The sequence below is a fragment of the Apteryx mantelli genome, chromosome 12 (assembly GCF_036417845.1).
Source record: "Apteryx mantelli isolate bAptMan1 chromosome 12, bAptMan1.hap1, whole genome shotgun sequence".
NCBI lineage: Eukaryota > Metazoa > Chordata > Aves > Apterygiformes > Apterygidae > Apteryx > Apteryx mantelli.
In genome coordinates this window covers 22,771,593-22,793,063 of record NC_089989.1, presented here as the reverse complement: position 1 = coordinate 22,793,063, position 21,471 = coordinate 22,771,593, and positions in this window count along the sequence as shown.

The following is a 21,471-nucleotide window of genomic DNA, read 5'->3' as shown; positions in this document are numbered from 1 at the left end:
CAAACAAATGTCTTCTCTTGCAAGCCCTGCCATGTTACGTTGCATCTCTGCACATTAAAAGTTAAAAAATTATTTAGCCTGAATTGTTAAAATTTTCATTAATGGCAATTTATGTCACTCAAAGAAGCCTCCTTGGGAAGAACATGGCATACTTGTACAGACCTATTATGAGAGTTGTCAGAAACATTTGTCCTTATGAAATATAAATAGACAGTATGTTAGATGATTTAGTGAGGGATCTGTTATTTATTTAAAAACAAACATGTTTTTTTCATTTCTCCTTTCAGTAAACCAGGTCATGTAGCTTAGAGGAGGAGGTTCTTGGGCTAATGACAAAGCCCTAATGCCACGAGATACCACAACCAAATTCAACACATCATTTACTACTGACATTTTTATGGCCTGAACAACTTTCTGTCCTAAGTTCAGTAGCCCTTCGTGCAGGTGTTAATATTACCTTATTCTTTCTCCCATGATAAAATAGCAAGTGAATTAGTGAGGCCCCACTACAATACCTCTTTCTCTGTGGATATTTCTAAAACACCCACAGCCATAGCATGTGAATACAGTCTCAGCTAGTGTAGCATATTTCCAATACTCAGATCTTGCTGCCTCCAGATATCAGGTGAATTTACCCCTGAAAAAAATGGGTTTGGCAGTCTAGGAATTAGACCCCTGATGGGCAAATAAAAGCAATCTCTTTGTCCTGAATGATAATAGCATAACAGATCTTTGCACAGAGCTCCACAGTGATACAAAACTTATTTTTTCAATTGCTGAGGTTTATAACCAGAATCCATTTCAGGTGGACATAAAAATCCAGCCCAATATTTACTTGCCACTGGATACAAATGTTATCTAGTGAAGTCTGCACTAGTGTCAGAGAGGTGGATAAATCCTTCAACTTTGTTAAATGTGGAATAAAGGAGAGAATAACTTGAATTAAATTCCTGTGCCCACTTGAAATGATGTCTGGCTGTGCCTCTGTACCTGTGCCTGATTTTTGCATGAAAATATTCTCTTTGTCCCTATCTGGTGTTCTCCTTCAAAAAGGAATTGAGTTAAAAAAGAAGGCAATAATGTAAGATTTTTAAGCAAACAGTTCAATATTTCCTTTAAAATGTTCTCTGTATTCAAGAGCACTTTGATTTCTATCTTTTTTTTCCCTCCCGGCTTTGAAACTGTACCTCTTTTAAAAAAAGACCATCCCTGATTTTAGTCTTTTGTTCCTTTATGAGCTTTGTCCCTGACTTTTAAATGTGGAGAGAGTTGAGAGGCATGTTGTGAGAGGAGAGAAAATAAAAAAAGTAAAAAAAAAAAAAACTTGCAAACTGTGTTAAATACACCTTTTGTTCATTACGTTTAATATAACATTCTTTATGAGGATGGATATTGAATTATACATTAATTTCAATGCTAAATAACTATCCTATTTAAAAAACCTTTAGTTTTCTTATAATGTACAGTAATTAAAAAGTGAACCAAAAGAGGCAGCAATAAATCAGCATGCACAATGCAGTAAAAAATATTATAATTAATATTTAACATACGTTTTGATTACTTTTAGAATAAGTACAAGAAATATCAATTAGAATATATATTCAAACTTTGCTGCCTTTCCCCCATTATGCTCTGGAAAGGGACTATTTTTAATTCTGGATATTGCATACAAAATAATACATAGTCCCTAATTAAATATAAGGCTGCAATTCAATCGAGAGTTTCTGCTGATGTCATAAATAATAAGAGCACAGCTCGAGGTATCAATGAATGGCAGCCAGAGCCCGAGATTGAATTACAACTTCAGCATTCAGTCTGTGGATCTGTATTGTTATTTGTAATAGATGGAAAATGATTATTATTATTTTTTAAATACAGACAAAAAGAAGGAAATTTGAATTCAAAATCTGCGACTAGGTGGTGGAAGATTAGAAGTCGTGTGATTAGAGAACGCAGCTTATTGGAAATTGAAATGTACAGATGTGCCAGGCAGCGGTTCCATAGTAGAGACCATATTCTGCCTTTTTTTTGGCAGAGGGGTGAAGCCTGTGGGCAAGATTTGTTTTTACAGCCACAGTTCATACCTACAAAATCAACTGTATCTGAAAAGTTTTGCCTCCAGCCATGGGGTGGGTCTGTGCCCAAAGTGGCCGGAGCCGCAGGTGCAAGGTCCAGGCACCAGCTCACCCCAGCCCTGCGGAGGGAGGAACGCGGGCGGCAGAGCTTGCTGCTGGCAAGAGGGTCGGCAAAGCCCCGAGTCCTGCACCCCGACCCCCTCCGTGGAAGAAGCCTGCCACCCCTCCAGTCTTTCACCCCCTGCAGGTTTTCCACATAAAACCCAATTATTTATCAATTCCATCCAGGATGCATAAGGACTACACGCTCGTGTGGACATTTTCCCCAAATAAATGACCCCTTAATAACCAGAAAGATTTTTATTTATGTAACGTATTGGATTTCAGTTATGTTATGGCAGTAGAAAGAAGGTAGTTAATCAATATGAAGGCTTGCTTTCAACAGATTGCAGAGCACTCAGCATGACAAGATCCCCTTCTGCTACACCACAGGTCACTCGTTTGTATTTTAGGGCCATTTTTTCGTGCTTCCCACATCCATCTAGCCATGAAGATGTACACCTTTCCATCTCATTCTGGCACGCATAAAGTCAACAGTTTAAAGGCACTAAATTGCCTCGAGTCCTGAGCAAGGAGTGATACACAGCTATAACGCCGTAAACGTAACCGAAGTTGTTACCGACTCGGAATGAGTTCAGCGCCCAGTTTGCCCCAGTATTGCAAAGTGCCTACAAATTTACTTCCCCTCCCCATCCTGCCTTGCTGTTTGGGCTTTGTGCCGGAGCCAAGATTTCCCCCAGCCTGGGAGAAAGGGCAGCAGTTACGGCACGGAGCCTGGTCTCCTTGCTCTATGGTGTAATGTTGCACCTTCCTTCCGTGGCAGATGTGTACCGAGGGTTGTAACAGCCTTTCGGGGAGAAAACTGGCTTATAATGCATAAACCCACGGCTCACTGCCTCTGGCTGAGTACCTTGCGTATTACCGGCTCTACCGCAGGCTGACTATGCCGAAAGCCACGAGGAATTTCATTAGAAAGTAAGTATACTGCTGCCTAAGAACAAATACTTTGTCTCATTCACGCTAACAAGAATAAAGAGCCGAGCAACCCTGAACACATACAACTTCTCATAACACAGTGATTCCTCTTTGTATGTTAGGATTTTTTTCCCCCAGTATATTAAATAATACCCTAGTGTTATGAAACAAATCAATTTTGAAGTTTTTTCTCTGAAATGAACTGTTTCCTAAATAGTAGTACACCATACAAAAATAATTGTCAGGCTAATCTGTTTATGCCTTTTGTGTGATTTTTTCAAAGGGGGAATACCCTTGTTTCTCCCAGATATTTGCAGTCACCTCCAAACGGTCCATAGAAATTTAGATGGGTCAACATCACAACACCTGAATAAGCGTTTGGGTTTAATACCGAATGCCTGGAATTGACCGTTTAGATGTGGGCCCAGTGTTTTCTGAAGAGCTTTGTACATGGTACGGAGAAGCCTCGAGAGATCTTATGAAAGTAGACACAGCAGCAGTGAGAACGAAGTGCAAAATAATGACATGACCTTTAGTAACACAGAACGCATCTTGACACTTTTCATCAAGACCAACACATGCAATATAATCTGCTGCTGAAAATAAGCCTGACACAAACACAGATACCTTAGTATTGCTGATAAACAGGTATTTCAATTTGTAAAATACATGCTTACATTGGTATGGCGAGGTGTTAGTCCCAGGGTGATATTTTGAAAATGCAAACAGCTGTCTCTGTCCCCAGACACACATAATACTGTAATAATAATCTTCCGCCATGATAAGCTGCTATAGGTGTCTAAGTTACCTCTCTTCTACATCTCACTTGATTCTGAATTAATCAGGATTCCTTTCTTTTCTACCTTTTTGTCTTAGGAGATTTTTTCCTATGGGCTAAGATGGCTAAGTTCTAGGATTTGTTGCAATAACTCTTGAATTTAGTCTTTCCTTAGTTCTTTCAATAGTGAAAGGGAGGTCTTTAATAGCCATGTCTCACCATCCCCTCCGTCCATTAGCGATCATCTGATACACCACAGAAGTAATGCTCGGAGGCAGAGCGCGAGTACTAGCTATGCCGGCAGTACCTTTAGCTCGGAGCCTACCTGCATTCGGCTTCAGACTTCCCAGGTGAGGATCTGCCTTCAGCCACTCCTGTCGACCTCAGGCCAGCTGGGACTTCAACTGCAAAATATACCAGTAAAAAAGAGATGTTAATGATAGCTTTGGAGGCTATTTCATCTCCAGGTGGAAGTAACATTTCAAACAAAATACCAGCAGAAAAGCATAATAACGCAGTGTTCTGTCACCCAGCAAACAGCCTGTCCTTCTTCCACAGGTAACCGTGCTCTTCCTCCCAAAGCCATTGCTGGGTGAAATGTGTCTAAGCTCTGAGGAGGATGGGGTTAGAGAAGGCAGTGGTTTTCTCCTCTGTGTCCAATGGTGGACATGGGAGAAAGGGAGAAAAGGTAAAGGACGGGAGCCGATGCAGCTGGCTATGTGTCAAGGAAAGCAGATTTATTCTGAGAGCAGAAGACAGAGAAACGTGCAGTAATTCAGGGGCACAAATCCACAGAAGGGCTTGGAAACCTGGAGCAGAAGCAGCCTGTCAGGTCCATGCTGAGTTCCTAGGACTGTCATGATTTTCTCTTTAACTATTGATTGTTGTCACCAAAATACATCTGCTGCTTTATGCAACTAGGGCGTCCTGTGAAATGCATATATAGGCTCAATGATTCTTATAATTACAGACTGAAAAGAATTTTGCATATTCATGAGTATCACACCATTTGTCACAGCTGCAGACCTCCAGTAAGCAATGCCTGTGATTAGGGTTTTGTTCTTCCTGTGTATATATTTTTCCATGATCCCTTATTGGTTCTGAGAAGTTATGATCTTAACTCCCCGCTCTTGTCAAACACAATTTTCTTTCTTTTTACTGCCAGCAATATGAATGAATTCCTGCCTCTGTAGCCAACAACAGGACTAGCCGGAACTGGAATTTACATTGATGAGGCAGTATTTTATTTAACTAATGCAGCAACCTATGTTGAAATGAAAATCTATACTTAGAGTGACAACGATTTTATTAACCTAAGTAAAGAGCTACCCATTCATTTTCTCCTCTGTGATTTAAGACTACTAACCTCTAGACTGCACTGCTCATAAACAAACAGGTTTTGTGGACCTTCTTAGGTTCACAAAAGAGGTCAAAAGAAATAATAAAGATCTGGTATGCTACAGGATGTACTAACCATTAAGGGGTAGATTAAAGATTGAAACTTTTTGAAAGCTAGACAGCCATGTATGAAATCTAACCCACCCCATGGACATTTCAACATAAAATGGCACTAGAAGTGAGAAAAGTAGACTTTTTTCCTTCTAAAGCTGTATTTTTCTAACACAGAAGACAGAGAAGTGTAATCAGTCATGGTCAAAATCCTGCCAGTGAGTATTACTTATTTAGCCTCATATTCCAGGTGACTCACAACTTGTCTACCTGCCAACATCTGAAAATAATAAGTTATAGTAAAGTTATTAACTATAACTATGTGAACTTTGAAGTAGCTAAACCTAAATTAAACATAAACATACAAAACAGCCTGGGGCTAATTAATCTAATTTGGGCTCAGTCACCTCACTCCATTTTTGTTTGTTTGTAGTTGTTTTTCCCCTTCCTCATCATATGTGGTCTGCAGAGAGGGAACATCTAGAAGCTGGTCGGCGGCAAAGATTGTATCTTTCCGCTCGTTCGGTCAAAAACATGCAGTCACTTTTCCAAGAAACCGCTCTCGACAAAGGGCCAGTCCATGACGAGCCCGGCGCGCTAATCACCTCTTATCGGGTGTAAATCGGGCGAGCAGCGCCAAGGCAGATGTGTGCCAGCTGCCAGCCCGTCTCCACGGAGCCTCGTGCCCATGCACCACGTGTGGCTGGATGGGTAACCCCTTCCTCCTCCTCGCCGTCAGATGAGAATTGCTCATGGGCTGCTTTGATGCCAACATGGTGCTCCCTGCAGGAGCTTCCTCTATGCTCTGAAGACATTCAGAGAGCCGACTCTGAAAGCAGCACCAAGGGAACCAACTCTCGCTGTTTTTTTAAAAACACATTAAGCTCTTTTACCACCAGCTAAGCTCTTCTACCATCCTTGATAGGCTGATAACGTGTCCAAAAATTACATAACGCTTTGATGAAGTTGTTTAGTGAGACTGCTTTGGCCAGATGGTTTTTAGTATTTTAGAGGTCTAAAGCTTCCGCGAGCCTTAAAAAATGGAGGAAAAAAAAGGTGCTAAAAATAAATTCTTGCTTAGGTGTGGAAAAGTGAAGATGCGAGGAGATCTCCGAACTGCAGCCACAGCACAAGGTAACAATAGACTTAAAATATAAAAAAAGTGTCAGTACAGTTAGCTTGTAAAAAGAGGAGAATGCACAATAGCACAACAGTGAGTTCACCTATTATATAATTGGAGGTTGTGTGTACATGTGCAGACAAGAAGACAGAATAAAAAGCCTCCTCTAGGAAATGCAAAACTTGGCAGGTTTGGCCAGGTAGAGTATGAGGCGGGTAGTGTCTAACAACAAAAAGAAACAGTCTGTAACTAAGGTTTGAATCAAGCTACAGCTCTCCTTGCTAAACAGCAGCCAGTTTTACTGCTGCAAAAACCATAAAAACAAAGGGAGAATAAGTCTGGCAAGAGAAATGAGGCGCAGGGGCAGTAAGACAGAAAAAGAGATGCAGCACTAAATCTACCATGGCAGAGTTGTGCATCTGATTTCAAACAAGGCTAATCTGGAGGACTCTGCAAAAGCCAGAGGATTTCGCTCACACTGAGTTTCCACGAGGTTTGAAGAGCATTTCTTGAGGGGCGGAGAGAAACCCATCCCGCTGGAGGGGAACAGACGCGGCGTCAGCCTGAGGTGCCCTCAGCTGCCATGCCCTCCGCAATTCCCTGGGATGTCCAGAGCCTCTGCCCAGCTTCCTCTTCATCTCTTCCCAAGAGTGGGACACCCCATCTTAGGGCACAAGCGGGATCTGTTGGCTTCATGCATTTTGTTAACTGTACAAGTGATCCTTTACTTAGGTTTGTTTGCATGGATTTTTCTCAACCTTAGAGCTGAGACACTGGCAAAGTTACATGGAGGTTTTGCACAGCAATGAACAGCTATTCTGATGCGTTTATGGTAACGGGGCAATATTAGAATCTAAATACGTTGCATTTGTTATTTTAGAGAGGAGATGGCTCTAGACAGAAATTATTGACCAGTTTGTCAGAAAGAGGCTCTATGAGCTCCTCTTCTAACATCACCTGAAAGGTCACTTTTACTTCAAAGGTGACACCACTCTTTTCAGGCATCTCTGCTAGCCCATATTAAAAATAAAATAGAAACATTTTCCTTAACATGAATTCAGAGGTTAATGTATAGTGAATCTCTCCTTGTTGCCCCTCACTCTCATTTGAGCTGCCACAGCTCCCAAAGTTCCCCAGAGCCTAAGGGAGGATTTCTGGTGTATCAACAGGGTTCACCCGTCAGTGAATGGGAAGGAGCTAAGGAAGAGCAAGAGCAAGTGAGGTCAAAAAGGAAAGGATGCGGAAGAAGAGGCAGAGCAGTCCCTCGTGACGTTTGCGAGCAGACCACGAGCCCATTTTGGTGTGATGTCCAACTGCGAGCAGTACTGGGATGTTCCCTGGTTTCCAGGGTGGTGTGCTTTTCGCAAACACTGGACCTGCCGAGGAAGAAACCTTACCATCTATCACTGAAACACAGCTATTTCTATGGTAAAAACCAATTAGCCGTAAAATGCAAGCAGGAGCGTTGCAAAATGGTTAAAAGAGGAAGCGATCATTATTTATACCACAGAAACTGCGATGGAGAGGAGGTGCAGCCTCTTCGCTGTATCGCCAGGTATTTACAAGACTGAATGTATAACTCAGCTTGTAACCCTGAGGATGTCTACTCTGAAAAACTGTAGTGTTCAGGGAGCTAACATGAAGCGAGCCAGTCTGAGTAATGACAGCACAGATCTCTGCATGGGCTAATTTACTGTGCAATAGGTATAAACACTCCTTTCCTCTGAGAATTACATTACCAACAGCAGTCACAACTTTTTGTAGTTTAACTCATCTGAAAGCGAATTTCTTGGATACATTTATTTTGAGAAAAAAAGAATCACCCCATGCAAGGACTGCAAAACCCTGGTGAGACTCAGATGTCTCCTGAGTGCAAGCTGTAGAATTATGACAGCTCAGCTGAGTTTCCAAGAGGTACTCGATTTATTTCTGGTCCCATGCATACCCAGTTTCAACATGATTTGCCACTATCCATGTATGTAGTCACTGGCCATAATGAAACTACAACCAATCCATCAAACTTCTTGTTTTTCTTGTTTTCTGTTTCCATATCCACCATATCAGCCACATCTCTCTGTCCAAATGTTTTGTCTTTTTAGACTAGAAGCTTTTTAGGAATGCTTTTTAGGTGTTTTAACACCTAGCATACAAAAAACACACTAAAAATGCACACAGAGAAACAAAAAAATGCATCAGTGTTGTTTTTTTTTTTTTTGGCACATTTAATAGAATTCTCTCATCTGCAGGAGTTACGGATTCATCTGATAACTATAGCTGTGTTATTACGATTTGGACCTTGATCCTGCAATTAAATCAATGGTGAACTAGTCAACCGCAGTGCTCTACTCCATTGTGCTCACTGCACAAGCAGACTTTATTGTGAAAAGTTCCTAGATAGTTTTAATGTTCATGATGATCAAATACAGTATTAACCCTCAGGTTTTTAATGTATAGAGACAAATGTATCTGTCATCGTTAATAATATCAAGATTAAAAGGTACTTGAAAGCTAATACCTTCTTTTCATTTTAAAACGTATAATATAGTAAATACCTCACAAATGATGATGTATGTGCTCATAATCGACTCATTAGGTATTTGTCCAAACAAAAGACACAGGGTCGTTAACAACAAGCTTTAAATATTCAATGTTTTGTGGTATGTGGACCGTATTTTGTACATAAAGTATTTCAAAACTTTCCTGCCTCCCCCCGTCTAAATTCCTGATGCAACTGTTGACTTATTAGCAGAGTATTTTTTCCACCAAGCCAGATGACAGGGATGCAGGTACAAGAAAGCAGGCTGAACAAATTCTAGAACAGCAGTCCATAGCCAGGCTTTTGTTTTTTTTAATTCCCTAACAGCATAGGAAATTTAGTGTGTTATTTTGTGTCCTTTCATTTTAGCAGAAGACACCAGTGTTGAGACATGCCCTCTGCAGTACAAGGAAAAGAAAGGAAAAAGGAAGAGGTGGGAAAGACAGATTCAAACCAACACCACTGAACTTTTTGCAAGGTCAGACTGAATCCTAAGCAGGATTTTTCTGTAGACTTTCTTGCGCTGCAAGCCTGAAACCAGCCACCTCTGAATTTTGGTCATGTTTAAGCTCAGACCCAAAGATGGTAGTTTAGACCTATTCTGTAATGTTTACTGTTTCAGGCCAACTCCTACAGATATGTAAATACTTTACTCATGTGAGCAATCCCACTGGATACTGTTTGCATGCATAAAGCTAAGCACATGTAAAGTTGTTTGCAGAATGGGAATATGATTGACAAAGTGCTTATGACCCTAAAAATGCATGAATGCACCAAAGGGCATTAACAGAGACCAGAACAGCAGCTAGGCAGCTAACTTGCTTAGCTTTTGTAAATATGACTAGTCATGTATTCTAATTTTTAATTGCCTAAATACATTTGTAAATCTATCCATTAATAACTAAAGTTTAAGCTTCAGGGGCATATTCTCAAGAACAACTTCCTTTTAGATCTCTCTGCAAAGATACTAATGTTTTCAGGAGAGTTATTAAAGTCCTGGCAGGTGCAGAATACAAATATATCCTGGTGAGGGGTAGATGTCTGTTCATTCCTATTCATGAACTGTGTATTATTTATACAATGTTTGTGGGCTCAGCAATGCAGTGGATATATTTTTAAAATAAATGTTTATGTTCAAATAACTTTGCCAGTCTTATCTAATCTACCTTTATCATCTTAAGCACTGTAGGTGATTTTAAAAGTTTGCAAAACATTCCCTCATCTGCTTTTACACATTGGGTTTGGTGAAAAACAGGGATAACATCTGAATATTTATCAATTCTGACACAAAAACATGAAAAATTATCTTGATACCACCACGTGTCTTAAATCTGGGCAAAGCAGTGTTGATAGTCTGTTGGTGGGAGGTTTTTCCCTCTTTCTGTTCCTAAACCCCTGACTCATTCACCTCCTTATCATCTTTAACAGGCTTGGGCACTCCAGAGGTGTTGAGGTCAGGTAAATGTTAGTCTCTTCATTTTCCTGATGGAGAGATGGGTAGCCCAGACTACCTCAGAAATGTCCAGTCACTTGAATTCCCTGAGGACTGCTGACAGTTGAAGTCCTAAACACCGCTGAAGAACGAAGCCTATTCAACCTCTTCATAACCACAAAGAAAAGTCATAGGACTCTGGGGCTGGATTTCCCAGCGATGCCCTTCACCGCTGGAGCATCTTGACTGTCCTATGAAGAAAATCTATTTCTAATTTTTACTAGTCAGTGCTGGCCCTGTAGCAAAAAAGCTTTCTGTCCCTTCCAGAAAAAATTGTTGTAAACTTTAGCAATACAACATGGGATATTTTCATTGAATTTTGTCCAAGTTCAGTTTTTTTCAGTTGTGTTAAGTTCTTGGCCCTAGCCATCGCTGCTGGTTGCAATGAGTTCCACAGATTTACTGCGCGTCGGCCAGGTATACACTAAGAGCACTTTGGCATAACTTGCTGGCAAAACGGCCCGCGTGTGGATGCGAAATGTGCTGCCAGAGCCGAGACTTTACCAGCAGAGTTTACTAGAGCCCCACCCAGTGAGGAAGGGTATCGGGGTAACACACAGTGTCATTGCCATGCCACAGCTACACTTACACTGTCACTGACAGCCCTACAAAGCACATCAATCTACGACTGTTTTCTTCATTGGTGTTTGAAGAAAATTATCGAGGTACAAAATGAGGTGTAGGCTGGGGAGAGGGGTATGCAGAGGGGGAAGAGCTTGATGCTGTTTTGTAAGGGAGGTTACGCGTATTTAGGTGTCAATTCATATAAGAAGTTTCACTTGACACTACCTGATGTGGTCAAAATACTCAACCTTACCAGTTGGGGCTTATAATAGAAATGCCCACTCAACCTTAACTCTAGCAGCTACACTTGTAGCAATATAATACACCACTGGCGGACTTGCTCAAGCTGCATTTTGATGATTTGGCTTACTCTTAACATGCAGTCTTTAGCAACTGCCAAGCATCAGGGCTCTCCTGCTCGTTAAAATGTTTTGTCTGTGCATGGCTCAGACTTGCTCATCTCATGAATGCTGTCTTGAGGGCTACTTAAAAAAAAAAAGCCCCTTTTTTATTGAAAGTGACAATACAGAGTAAAGTGAATATATAGCCTATGAATAGGTACAGTGATGGTAGTGTTCTTTTTGCTTACTGATTGCACACATGAAAATTTCCCTCCTTGTAGGAAGCCTTTGCTATGCCTTTTAAGCCCTCCGAACTCTGCACCCTTGTTTCCCAGCTACAGAGAAGAAAGTTGCGACTCCACGCTCATTGTGCGTTGGAAGGGGGATGTGGAAGGAGTGAAAAAGGCCTCTATGATCTTTGGAAGAAGGCCAGGGATGAGGCCATCGGATCTATATTTAGGAGGGGTTTCACTTAATAGGGCTCGCAGCTGTGCATAGGTTGGGGTGTGAATTCCATCTCTCCCAGCATACAGAACCAAATCTTTATTAAAGAAGCAGTGACTTTGAGACGTTCTGGAGTGCCCTATCATTTTCACTACACTGTGCATCTGTTAAGGCATTTATATGACACATATAGGAAATAAAAGCCACCAATAAATCCTGTTTTCATTACACTAATACAACGACCAACGGCATTAATAATCTGAAACAATGTGAAGAAAAATAATACTTTATACCAATGTAGCTTTTCACAAATAGATGTCCAAAAGTATCAGTCCTCTGACCACCGCTGTCAGAGCTGAAAATACGATTACCTCCATTTTATACATAGGAAATCTTGGAGCTCAGAAAGGTTTTGTGACGCCTAAAGTCATACACAGTCATACCATATCTTTACGTTCATATGGCTGTGTATAAAGTATAACACTCGTCTGCTGGGGCAAGATCTGTTGCTATGTATTTGTGCATGGCTCAATGCGGTGGGACCCTGAGCACAACTTGAGGCTCTTCACATCTTCCCCTACTAGTCTAGATAGGAATAACATCATAAAGTGAGGTTCTCCCATGCTGGTCCAGGCACAGCTCCCTATCTGAGTAAAAGGAGACAGTTCCCCAACTTGCCCCAGGCAGGGCTTCTGCTGACTTACACCAGTCAATGCCTAGGGAAGAGTGGATTCACCCAAGTGCAAACCTTTTATTTTATGGATTTTTGGTTTAAAGAAGGCTTCCAAAAATACTTTGTCCTTCTCTCCATGGACTGTTTTTCACCTCATTTATTTGCAATCCTACAGTTATAAGTCAGAACCTGTGCTCCACCTTTAATTGAGATTTTTCCCTCAATCTTTACATATTGGTCCAGCCAATATCTTGCGAAACACTTTTGCACAATTCTCAGATATGACCTTTTCTATTAAGCCACAAAGGCACAGCTGTACATCGTGGTGCTCTGCGCCCTATATCATATTTCTATAGCATCCTTTTTCTTGGCTCAGGTGAATACACTCCTACCCATTTGCAGTACCGCCAAAGAGATCATTGCTCTAACACAAAACTTGATCGCTTCTCTCTTTATGTCTTCCTTTTGATTGCCCCTTGTCTTCCAAATTGAAAATAAACTGTTTGTATGCACTAAAGCCCTGTAGAGCTTTAGCTTTCCTTTCCCATTGTCTCTAGTTTGCCATTAAAATGTACTAAACGCTCTTAGTTGGACCATGACGCAGCTTCCTTTGCTCTAGTTAAATTTTCCAACACACATATTTCTGCTTTCCCCCCGTCTGTCCCCACAGGGAGAGAAGCTCCTCATAAATACCTAAAGAGCAACCTCCTCCACTCGGTTATTTGTTATTCCTCTTCACCAGCTCGGCAGTGACAACAGGTCCAAATGAAATCTTTTTTTCTCCTTCTGTGTTTGTGGTCTAATAATGGCCGTATGTTTGACCATGACTCATTGGATACCTATGTATTCTCCCTGGCAACGAGCAGAATTGCTCCGTTTTTGAGACCAGACTAGATTGGGTTTACCAAGGACAACATAGAAACAGACCAGACTTTATCCTTCTTAAAACATTTCTCTGCTATAACTAAAAACAAGAATTGTAAGCACTTTGGGACAAAGACCATCATTCTGTTTGGCATTTCATAACACCAAGCACAGGAGAGTCCTGGCCCTTGACTAGGACTCCTAGCAATAGAAATAAAAAGAAAAAGATTCAGCTGTTTGACTGGAGCCTGTGTAATAAATCTCTGTCTTTATAACATATATAACTTGAGAAATAGCAACATACCCCCATATGTACCTATTAGATGAGCACACAGTAATGCACAGTCGCATACACACAATGATCACCATGAAAAGCTTTTCAATTTTCCACTTGCAAAAATTGTTCTATATAGAAATGGAAGTGATGCAAAAATAAAGCTACAGTTATTCAAGAACCACCTCTTACAATACCATCTAACTTAAGTTGTTCAAATTATCCTGCTATAACTGATTTTTTTTTTCCAATTGGCTAAAATATCTATTGTAATATTTAGCTGTGAACAAAGTGCAGAAATGAAGGGCTTTGAATTGTTTCAAATTAATGGCTATAAAGTATGACTTAAATGCTTTTATTCAAAACTAATTATTTGAGAGCAGGTATTCTTATACTTCTTTAACAGCAGGATGCAACATTTTTAGCATTATGAAAAAGAAGCTTTTGCCATGTAAACTCATGGGGTGAAATCTCATCCTTGATCTTCAAAGTGTGACAAAGAGCTATTGATTGGGAGCATATTGTCATTCAAATTACAATTAGGGATGGGTGAAAGGTGGTTATTCAACAATTCAAATCTTTTAAAAAAATGCTGTCAAGGGCAACTTAACCTTAACCTAAACACACACTTTTAAAAACTTCTGAGAGTTTCAAGTATTTCACAAAGCAATGTGATATGTTTAAAGCAACAAATCGGTAAATTTCTGGAGAAATATGTAGTGCATTTTATTAATGCTGTAATTAGAAAAGCCCCGGTGGAACGCTTTCTCTCACAGTTACCAGGAAGCGTACATTTGCTTCAAAACCAGGAGGGAGTGGAATGGAAAAATAAGGGGAGGTCTTTGCAATTTTTAATCAAATTGTATCACTCAGTTCATCTTGCAAGAAGAGCTAGTAACGTGATTTAAAATCCAGATCCAATCAATGCATGTCTCATTCTTAGGGGAATTTGGTTTTGATCTCAGGAGTGAAATTGGGAAGAGCACCAGATGGGGTCTCCAGACAGCTGACGCAATTTGCCATTGCCATTGACCAGACGGCACCATTCAACAAGCCACTTCTGTCCTCCACCACCTCTCCTAACCCCTCTTTGTTCGGATGCCAGGACCTCCGCTGAGAGCTTGTGGACCACAAGACCCCATGACGGTGCCTGCAGCCATTGGGAGCATCAGTACCAAAGCTGCCAGGGAGGGAGCTTGCACTGTTTGCTGAAACATGCAACTCAGTCCGGCATGTTTTGTCCAGTGCCAAGGAAGGCCGGAAATCACCCGTATAAACCACAAGCTCTAGGGCACAGCCAGCCACTCAGCGATATTTTCAGCCCTGGTTGGGGTCTAGGTCCATGGTCTACGCTCCACCATGACACAAATAACAAGCCCCGCAAGAGCACCCAGCACTGTGTCATCTGGCAGCGCGCGGGAACGGCCGTGCCAGAGTCTGATGGGCTTTTCTTCAATCTCATTAGTCAGTTTGAGTTCAAGCAGCTCTCCCCTTTCAGAGAGGATTACGCTGCCCTGCCAAGTTAGGAAGAGCATTCCTAGCCCTGCAGGACAAACAGCTTCCCAGACCTGTGTTTATTTTCTTGGATGGCATACGTAGCCCATTGTGTGATTAGGTAGCACAGCAGGGTTCGGAAAGTGGTATTTCCCAGGGTGCTTTGGGCTCTGGAAAAGCGCCAATATTAGGATCAGGGAGGAATGTTTTCTTTCACTATACACTGGTGAATGTAGCAGAGTTTGAAAGAGGTTTGACTTTCCCCTTAGCACTCGGGAGATGAGGACCCCTTTTCACCACGTATACATGTGCAGCCAGATTCTTTTCCTTGCAAATTTATTACAAATTCAGGTCCTACTCCAAAATTGCAATGAAACCTGTGGAAAAACAATCCCCTTAGCTTCAAAGTAACTCTGCATCAGATCCACAGTATGGCAAATTCAACTGGGTTACCAGGGCACTATTTGAACTTATCATCTGCCAGACTTCAGCAAAGACTGGGAAGGACATTTTACTCCTAAAGAAACTGAGAGCCTTGGGCTTTTACTCCCCAGTTATATCAGTGATTTGGTAAATAGGGCTGAACTCAGAAGTCTCAACCAGATAGTCTTAACTATCCGTATTTCCTGGTAGATACCTGCATAGCATGCAGGACATGTGGCACATGGACAAGAACTGTAGCTAAGGTCAAGTTCCCCTTACTTTTAACTTGCTGGCACAGAGCACTGCAAAAAAAAAGGAGGAATTATTTTGAACAAACCCCCACTGATCTGTTTTGGGAGTGGTGATAATCAGAACATCCTATTTAACTTTTGACCACAGAGCAAGGGAGAGGAGCCAGCAAGGTTTTAGTAGCAAGCTTTTTTATATGTTTGTTTGTTCCGATCTGTTTTCCCACTGCTAAATAACAGAAAGGGAATTTGGTTAAAATACAGTAATTACTACAGCATTTGCAGCTATCCAGCTGGCCCAAAGAATGGTAGATACAGTCTATATATCTGGGTTTCAAAACAGTCATGACAAGTAGCTTTAACAACAGAAAAAAGCATTACATAGATCTTGTTCTTAAGTTTAAGAAGATACTTTTCAAACCATATTAAATGAAAATCGCTCACTAAAATAGCCCTGCTTTATTGGGAATAGGGACACATGGCAACAAGAACTACAGAGCTTAGAAAGTTAACCCCAGTCAGCTGGCCTTTGGTAACAGAGGCGCATAGTATGCATTCGCCACTACACAATTCAGGTTCTCTAGTCGCGTTTTCCTGCATGAGTAGATTAAATGGAGAAACTTGCCCTCCTTACTGATAGCAGCAACTCTATTCATGCTAATGGAACTACTTGTCATCAGGAAAATCACTTCATTTTTCTGTGCCCACTTCTCTCCTCCACTGTTTCGTAGTTTATTGACAGTGTTCGGTATGTTTTTGAATAGAGTTAACACAGTAGGGCCTAGATCTTGGTTGGCCGGGCTTCCTAGGCGTGACCGTAAAGCAAATACTGCAACACAAGTGAATAGCTATACTTTAAAAGCAAGCTCTAGCACTGCCTGCAGTTAAACCCATTTGCAAAATCTGACCTCCCAACATTCTTTGTCCTCATGGCGCATGCAGAAGATTTCTTTATTCTCCATCATCAGCTTGGTGCAGGCGAAGGCTGGGCTGTCGCCCTCCGACCGCCACCTCCGGCAACGCAAGGCGAGCAAGGGGATGGCCAGGGCTTCGTCCGCCAACGTCCCTGTGCCGCTGGGAGCCCGGTGATGCCCAGAGCTCCCGCATCCACTTACACGCGACAAAACTGCAGCTTGCGAAGCTGCCGTTAGGTGCCAACAAATTCAGGTGTACCGGACCCGAATTGGGACGCTGTCTCATCTACGTTCCTGCTACCAAACCTGAGCGCTTCTGAATGCACAAACACGTGAGAAAAATGCACCATGATGCGCTTGGCTTTGCAAAGAGCAGAAGCAGCTTATTTCACTCCCCAGCTGCGATCAGTTGAAAAAAGAGGGGTATGCACAAACATTACGTAAATTTGCTAGCCCAAAGGAATTAAATAAAACCAGTTCCTGTAACTTTTTGAACACATAAGAAAGACCAGGAAAGAAGGCGTAAGTAGCAACTGGGTATCTATCACAAAATTCGCTAGTCACTGAAATATTGGAAAAAAGGTAAAAGAATATTGTTTTTCACTGCAAATAGGCAATTTATATTATCATTGCTTTAAAGCTTCAAGAACACATAATATCTACTGTATAGGAAATTACAGAAGGCTCTTATCAAGGTTAACTCCTATTTTGTTAACCTGGCATTTTGCAGGGTAACACAAAAATTTAGAGGCAGAAGAGTTTTTTGATAAAATGCATGCAAATATAATTTCTAAATGTTTGGAAAACGAGCACCTAACAGTGAAAGATAACTTGGGGATGTAAGATGTTTTAGTGCCGCCTTGTGGACAGTTCAAAATTCTAACAAAATACTGTTTACTCAAGCTAATGGTTCATTTACAAAAACTCCCCAATGCAGGTCTCTTCCAAAACATTTGTACAAAGCACTTCTACAGATAATAAATAAAACAAAGGCAAAATAAAGTTGCATTTAATTCAGGATATAATCCTGAGTTGGGGCAGCACGGCACACTAATTCTCACAGCTACAAGAAGTAGATTTTTCCAGCCCTGCAGTTTCAGAGATCCCTATTTTTTTTCTTTTCTCTCTCTCTCTCTCAGGAAATTGTGTTTCCGGTTGCTATCATCACAAAAATTCACAATATCAACAAGAAAAGCAGTAGGGAAAATTCAGTAGCTTCGTTCACCACCAGCGCGCTGCGATCTGCTTGGTCCTGCGGCACAGTTCAACCTGGGCAGGTTTGCACAGCAGCTCTCCAATCTTCTCCAGTTTTGGTTAGCTTAGAAATCATCTCTCTCAGTATGTATTTTTTTCTGACCCAGCTACAGTCAGAAAGGGCAAATGAATATGAACACCCTTTTAAGAAATAGTCTCCGTTCTAATGAAAGAAAAAAACAAAACAAAAAAACAAACAGAAAACCTGTTGGGCTTTGTTTTTAACCTCCAGCAAGTTTTGGCTTCAAATAATTTTTTTTTTTTTTTTTTTTTTTTTTTAACCAAGATCCTATTTGGTCTTTAGTTTACCTGAAATCTCTGTTCTCAGTTCTACAGATGTAAATTATCTAATTATCTAAACTTTTTATACGGATTATGAGAAAGAAAACAACTTGCAAAATGTTTGCCTCCAAGTTTATACTCATTTAAAAAGAGCTTGGAACATAGATTGTGCTTAAACCTCTCTCATCTAGCTCATTTCTGAGGAGTAGCTCTTGGCCACATGAGTTGGACCACAACAGAAAAATGAAGGTTTTATAGCCCCCAAGAGCTTTGTTTCTTCTTCATAAATATGGTAGCAGCAACATTTAACATTTCCAATCACTCATTTTCTTGGGAGCTAGGGAAGCATTTATATATTCTTAACCACTGCAGGTTCATTCAAGATTTTTCACAACATGAAGTATTCTCATGGGACAAGTAGCTGGATAAGTGGCCAGAAGGCTTCTGAATTATCACCCCCATGTACAATACATTTTGTTAAAGTTGTAACCATATAATTTAAAATGTGTATTTAAATTACAAAATATTCCAAACTCCAAACCCAATAAATTTGCATCAGGTAACATTAATGCAAGACTAGCTTATGCATTCCAACTTCTTGTGGTTTCCCAATTAGTCCTCTAGTAACAGTATCATTTTATCATCATTTTAAGGTGTTACAAATAAGGTACTTGTGATCAAATTCCCTATATCACGTTTCTTCCTTGAGGGCTTACCAACCCAATGCAGCCTCAGCAAAGATGTTGCTGAATGGTGCTAAAATGTTTGTTCTTCATCTTTGATTCCCTAGTTCCACAACAGTAAAGACTGACTTTAAGAAAGGCAGGTTAAGACATAGCTCTTAGACTAACACTTCACAAGGTTATTCCTGAACAGGGAGGGAACTTCTAGAAGTGATCTTTAATTACCTAAAAGTTCTCAAGCAGTAAATTTTCAACAGTTTCACTAACATCATCTTATAAAACTGAGATTTGCTCAGATTCATTACTGGATTACTTATGATACCTATTTCACAGGCAAACTAACCCGCAGTGCAAAGCCTAAGTCAAAGGAAACTGTAGAGTTTCATTTACTTTCATGCTGGAAACAAGATGCTGTGACACAGAGCCATACAAGTAAGCCTTCTTCACCTAAAGATTGGGGAATTTTATTGAAACTTTCATCAAACAGAATAATGATTTCCATCTGTAACCTAATTCATAGAGCGCCTCTCCCAATTCCTGGTAACTTGCTTTCAAAACACAGAACACTGTAAATGTTTGGATTTTTTGGCTACCCAAGCTTAAAAAGAAAAAGAAAAGAGCTAGAGTTACCATCTAAGTCCAAAATAGCAGAGGTTAGATTTCTCAAAAGATTTATAACAAATGGCTGGAACAGGGTAGAATGCACCTATATGCTAGGAAAAGATACATATGTTTCTTGATTAAGAACTCATATCTGGGAGGGAAAAACAACAGATCAAGCTACCCTCACAGCAGAAGTATTCCCCAAATTGCTCCAGCTGAACTATGACATGTATGCACTACATAGGTGAAGTAGTCAAATGATATGATCCTTCTTCCAGATCCATTATCCATTTCTACAGCATGATTTCTTGTGCACTGATAACAGTGGTTTATTTGGCTAATACTTTTATGTAGCAGGATGCATTCTACTGTGTCTGAACACCAAACTTCTTCATCTACGTACTTCCTCCTTGCAGGAAAAATGTGAAATAAGTATCAAGTACCAGCATCATCTGACAATCTTTAAAACAATGCCAAGTTTGATTAAAGATTGATTAGGTACGTAGGACATCAAAGAGTAAACCTCAGAGTTTGAAAATGAACCATGGCATTATTTTCTTACAGCGGATTTAAGAAAGAGCAGCGTTTGGAGAATCAGTATTACTCATACATAGCCACCTATTTTGCTTATACCTGAAAAAATCCCAGAAGTATCACTGGAACAGGATTAAAGATTATCAGAATGAGTACGTGCTTTATTAAAAGTATGGGAAGAAGATGTAAGCAAAATTCTAGCTCTAACTCTTGTAGATTTTTAGAAGGGCATCCAAACCCAACATTCTGAGCCCATTTCCTAATTAAAAAGTGATAAAGTTTGTAACAAAGTCAAGATGCAAATATCAAGCAAAATGTTAAGTCTAAAATATTCCATTAAGTTCAGTTCCAGAAATGCAGTTTTATTCTTAAGTTTACCCTCAAACACACATACAATTTACAAATGGCCTTATATTTCCCCTATTTCAGTATTTGCACACTACCCACAGAAAAATACCCATAGAAAATTAAAAATTATAATCATTAAGAGAAAGCTGATTTTTCTCTCCCTTAAAAAAGAGAGGGTTCTCCCGAATATATTACTGAGTTCAGGATCATATAGGCTCCTACAGCTCACTGGAGCAGTAACAAAAACAGCTTCAAATAGTCTGGCACAAATATGCAGTATTTTTAAGATAGCACTGTTTAAGGGGGGAAAAAACAATTTTACAGAAGTGCTGGCATCTGAGAAAAATGCCATCGCTTTCCAATGATATCTGAGTTTACAAGTTGTCAAAGTACAGATCCTATTAGAAAATGATCTTTTTGATGGTTTGCCTGCCAAGTAACTGCTAGTTGGTTTGAATTGGTCATTTTCAAGAAAGCCACTATAAACGTCACTCCTGCAGAGTCTAAAACACAGTTTTTTAATTCAATAGGTGAACAGGAAAAAAAAATAGCGTGAAAAGCATTTTTAAATGTCTTGCTTTTTTCCCCTTTTATTATGTATTAGTATTACCATTAAATATCAATCACTCAGGTTAACCTGTACCTTGCAGGAGGTTAATATGTATTTGAAAGTCAGTCAAGAATCGCATAGCTAACGCCACAAAAACATTACGGATAAGTCACTACAAAGCTCTCTCTTCGCTCTCAGGCGATACCGTTTCTATAGCCAAACCCCACCAAAGCTACCAGATTGGTATTAACAGAATCCGCACTTTTCACCTTCTTGCTACAAACAGCTTTTCTGCCAGCAATGGGATCTGTAGCCACAAGCTCCATCAGCAGAAGCCCAGAGCAGACAAGGACCACGAACCCCATCTCTGCTACCAGTTAAATATAATCCCGACTAAATGTATTCACCCTCTTTCCTATCTGCACCAGGACTAAAGATGACTCCTGTGGGAAACTCAACAGCTGAAGGACCAGGTGCTCACCGCTTGGATAAT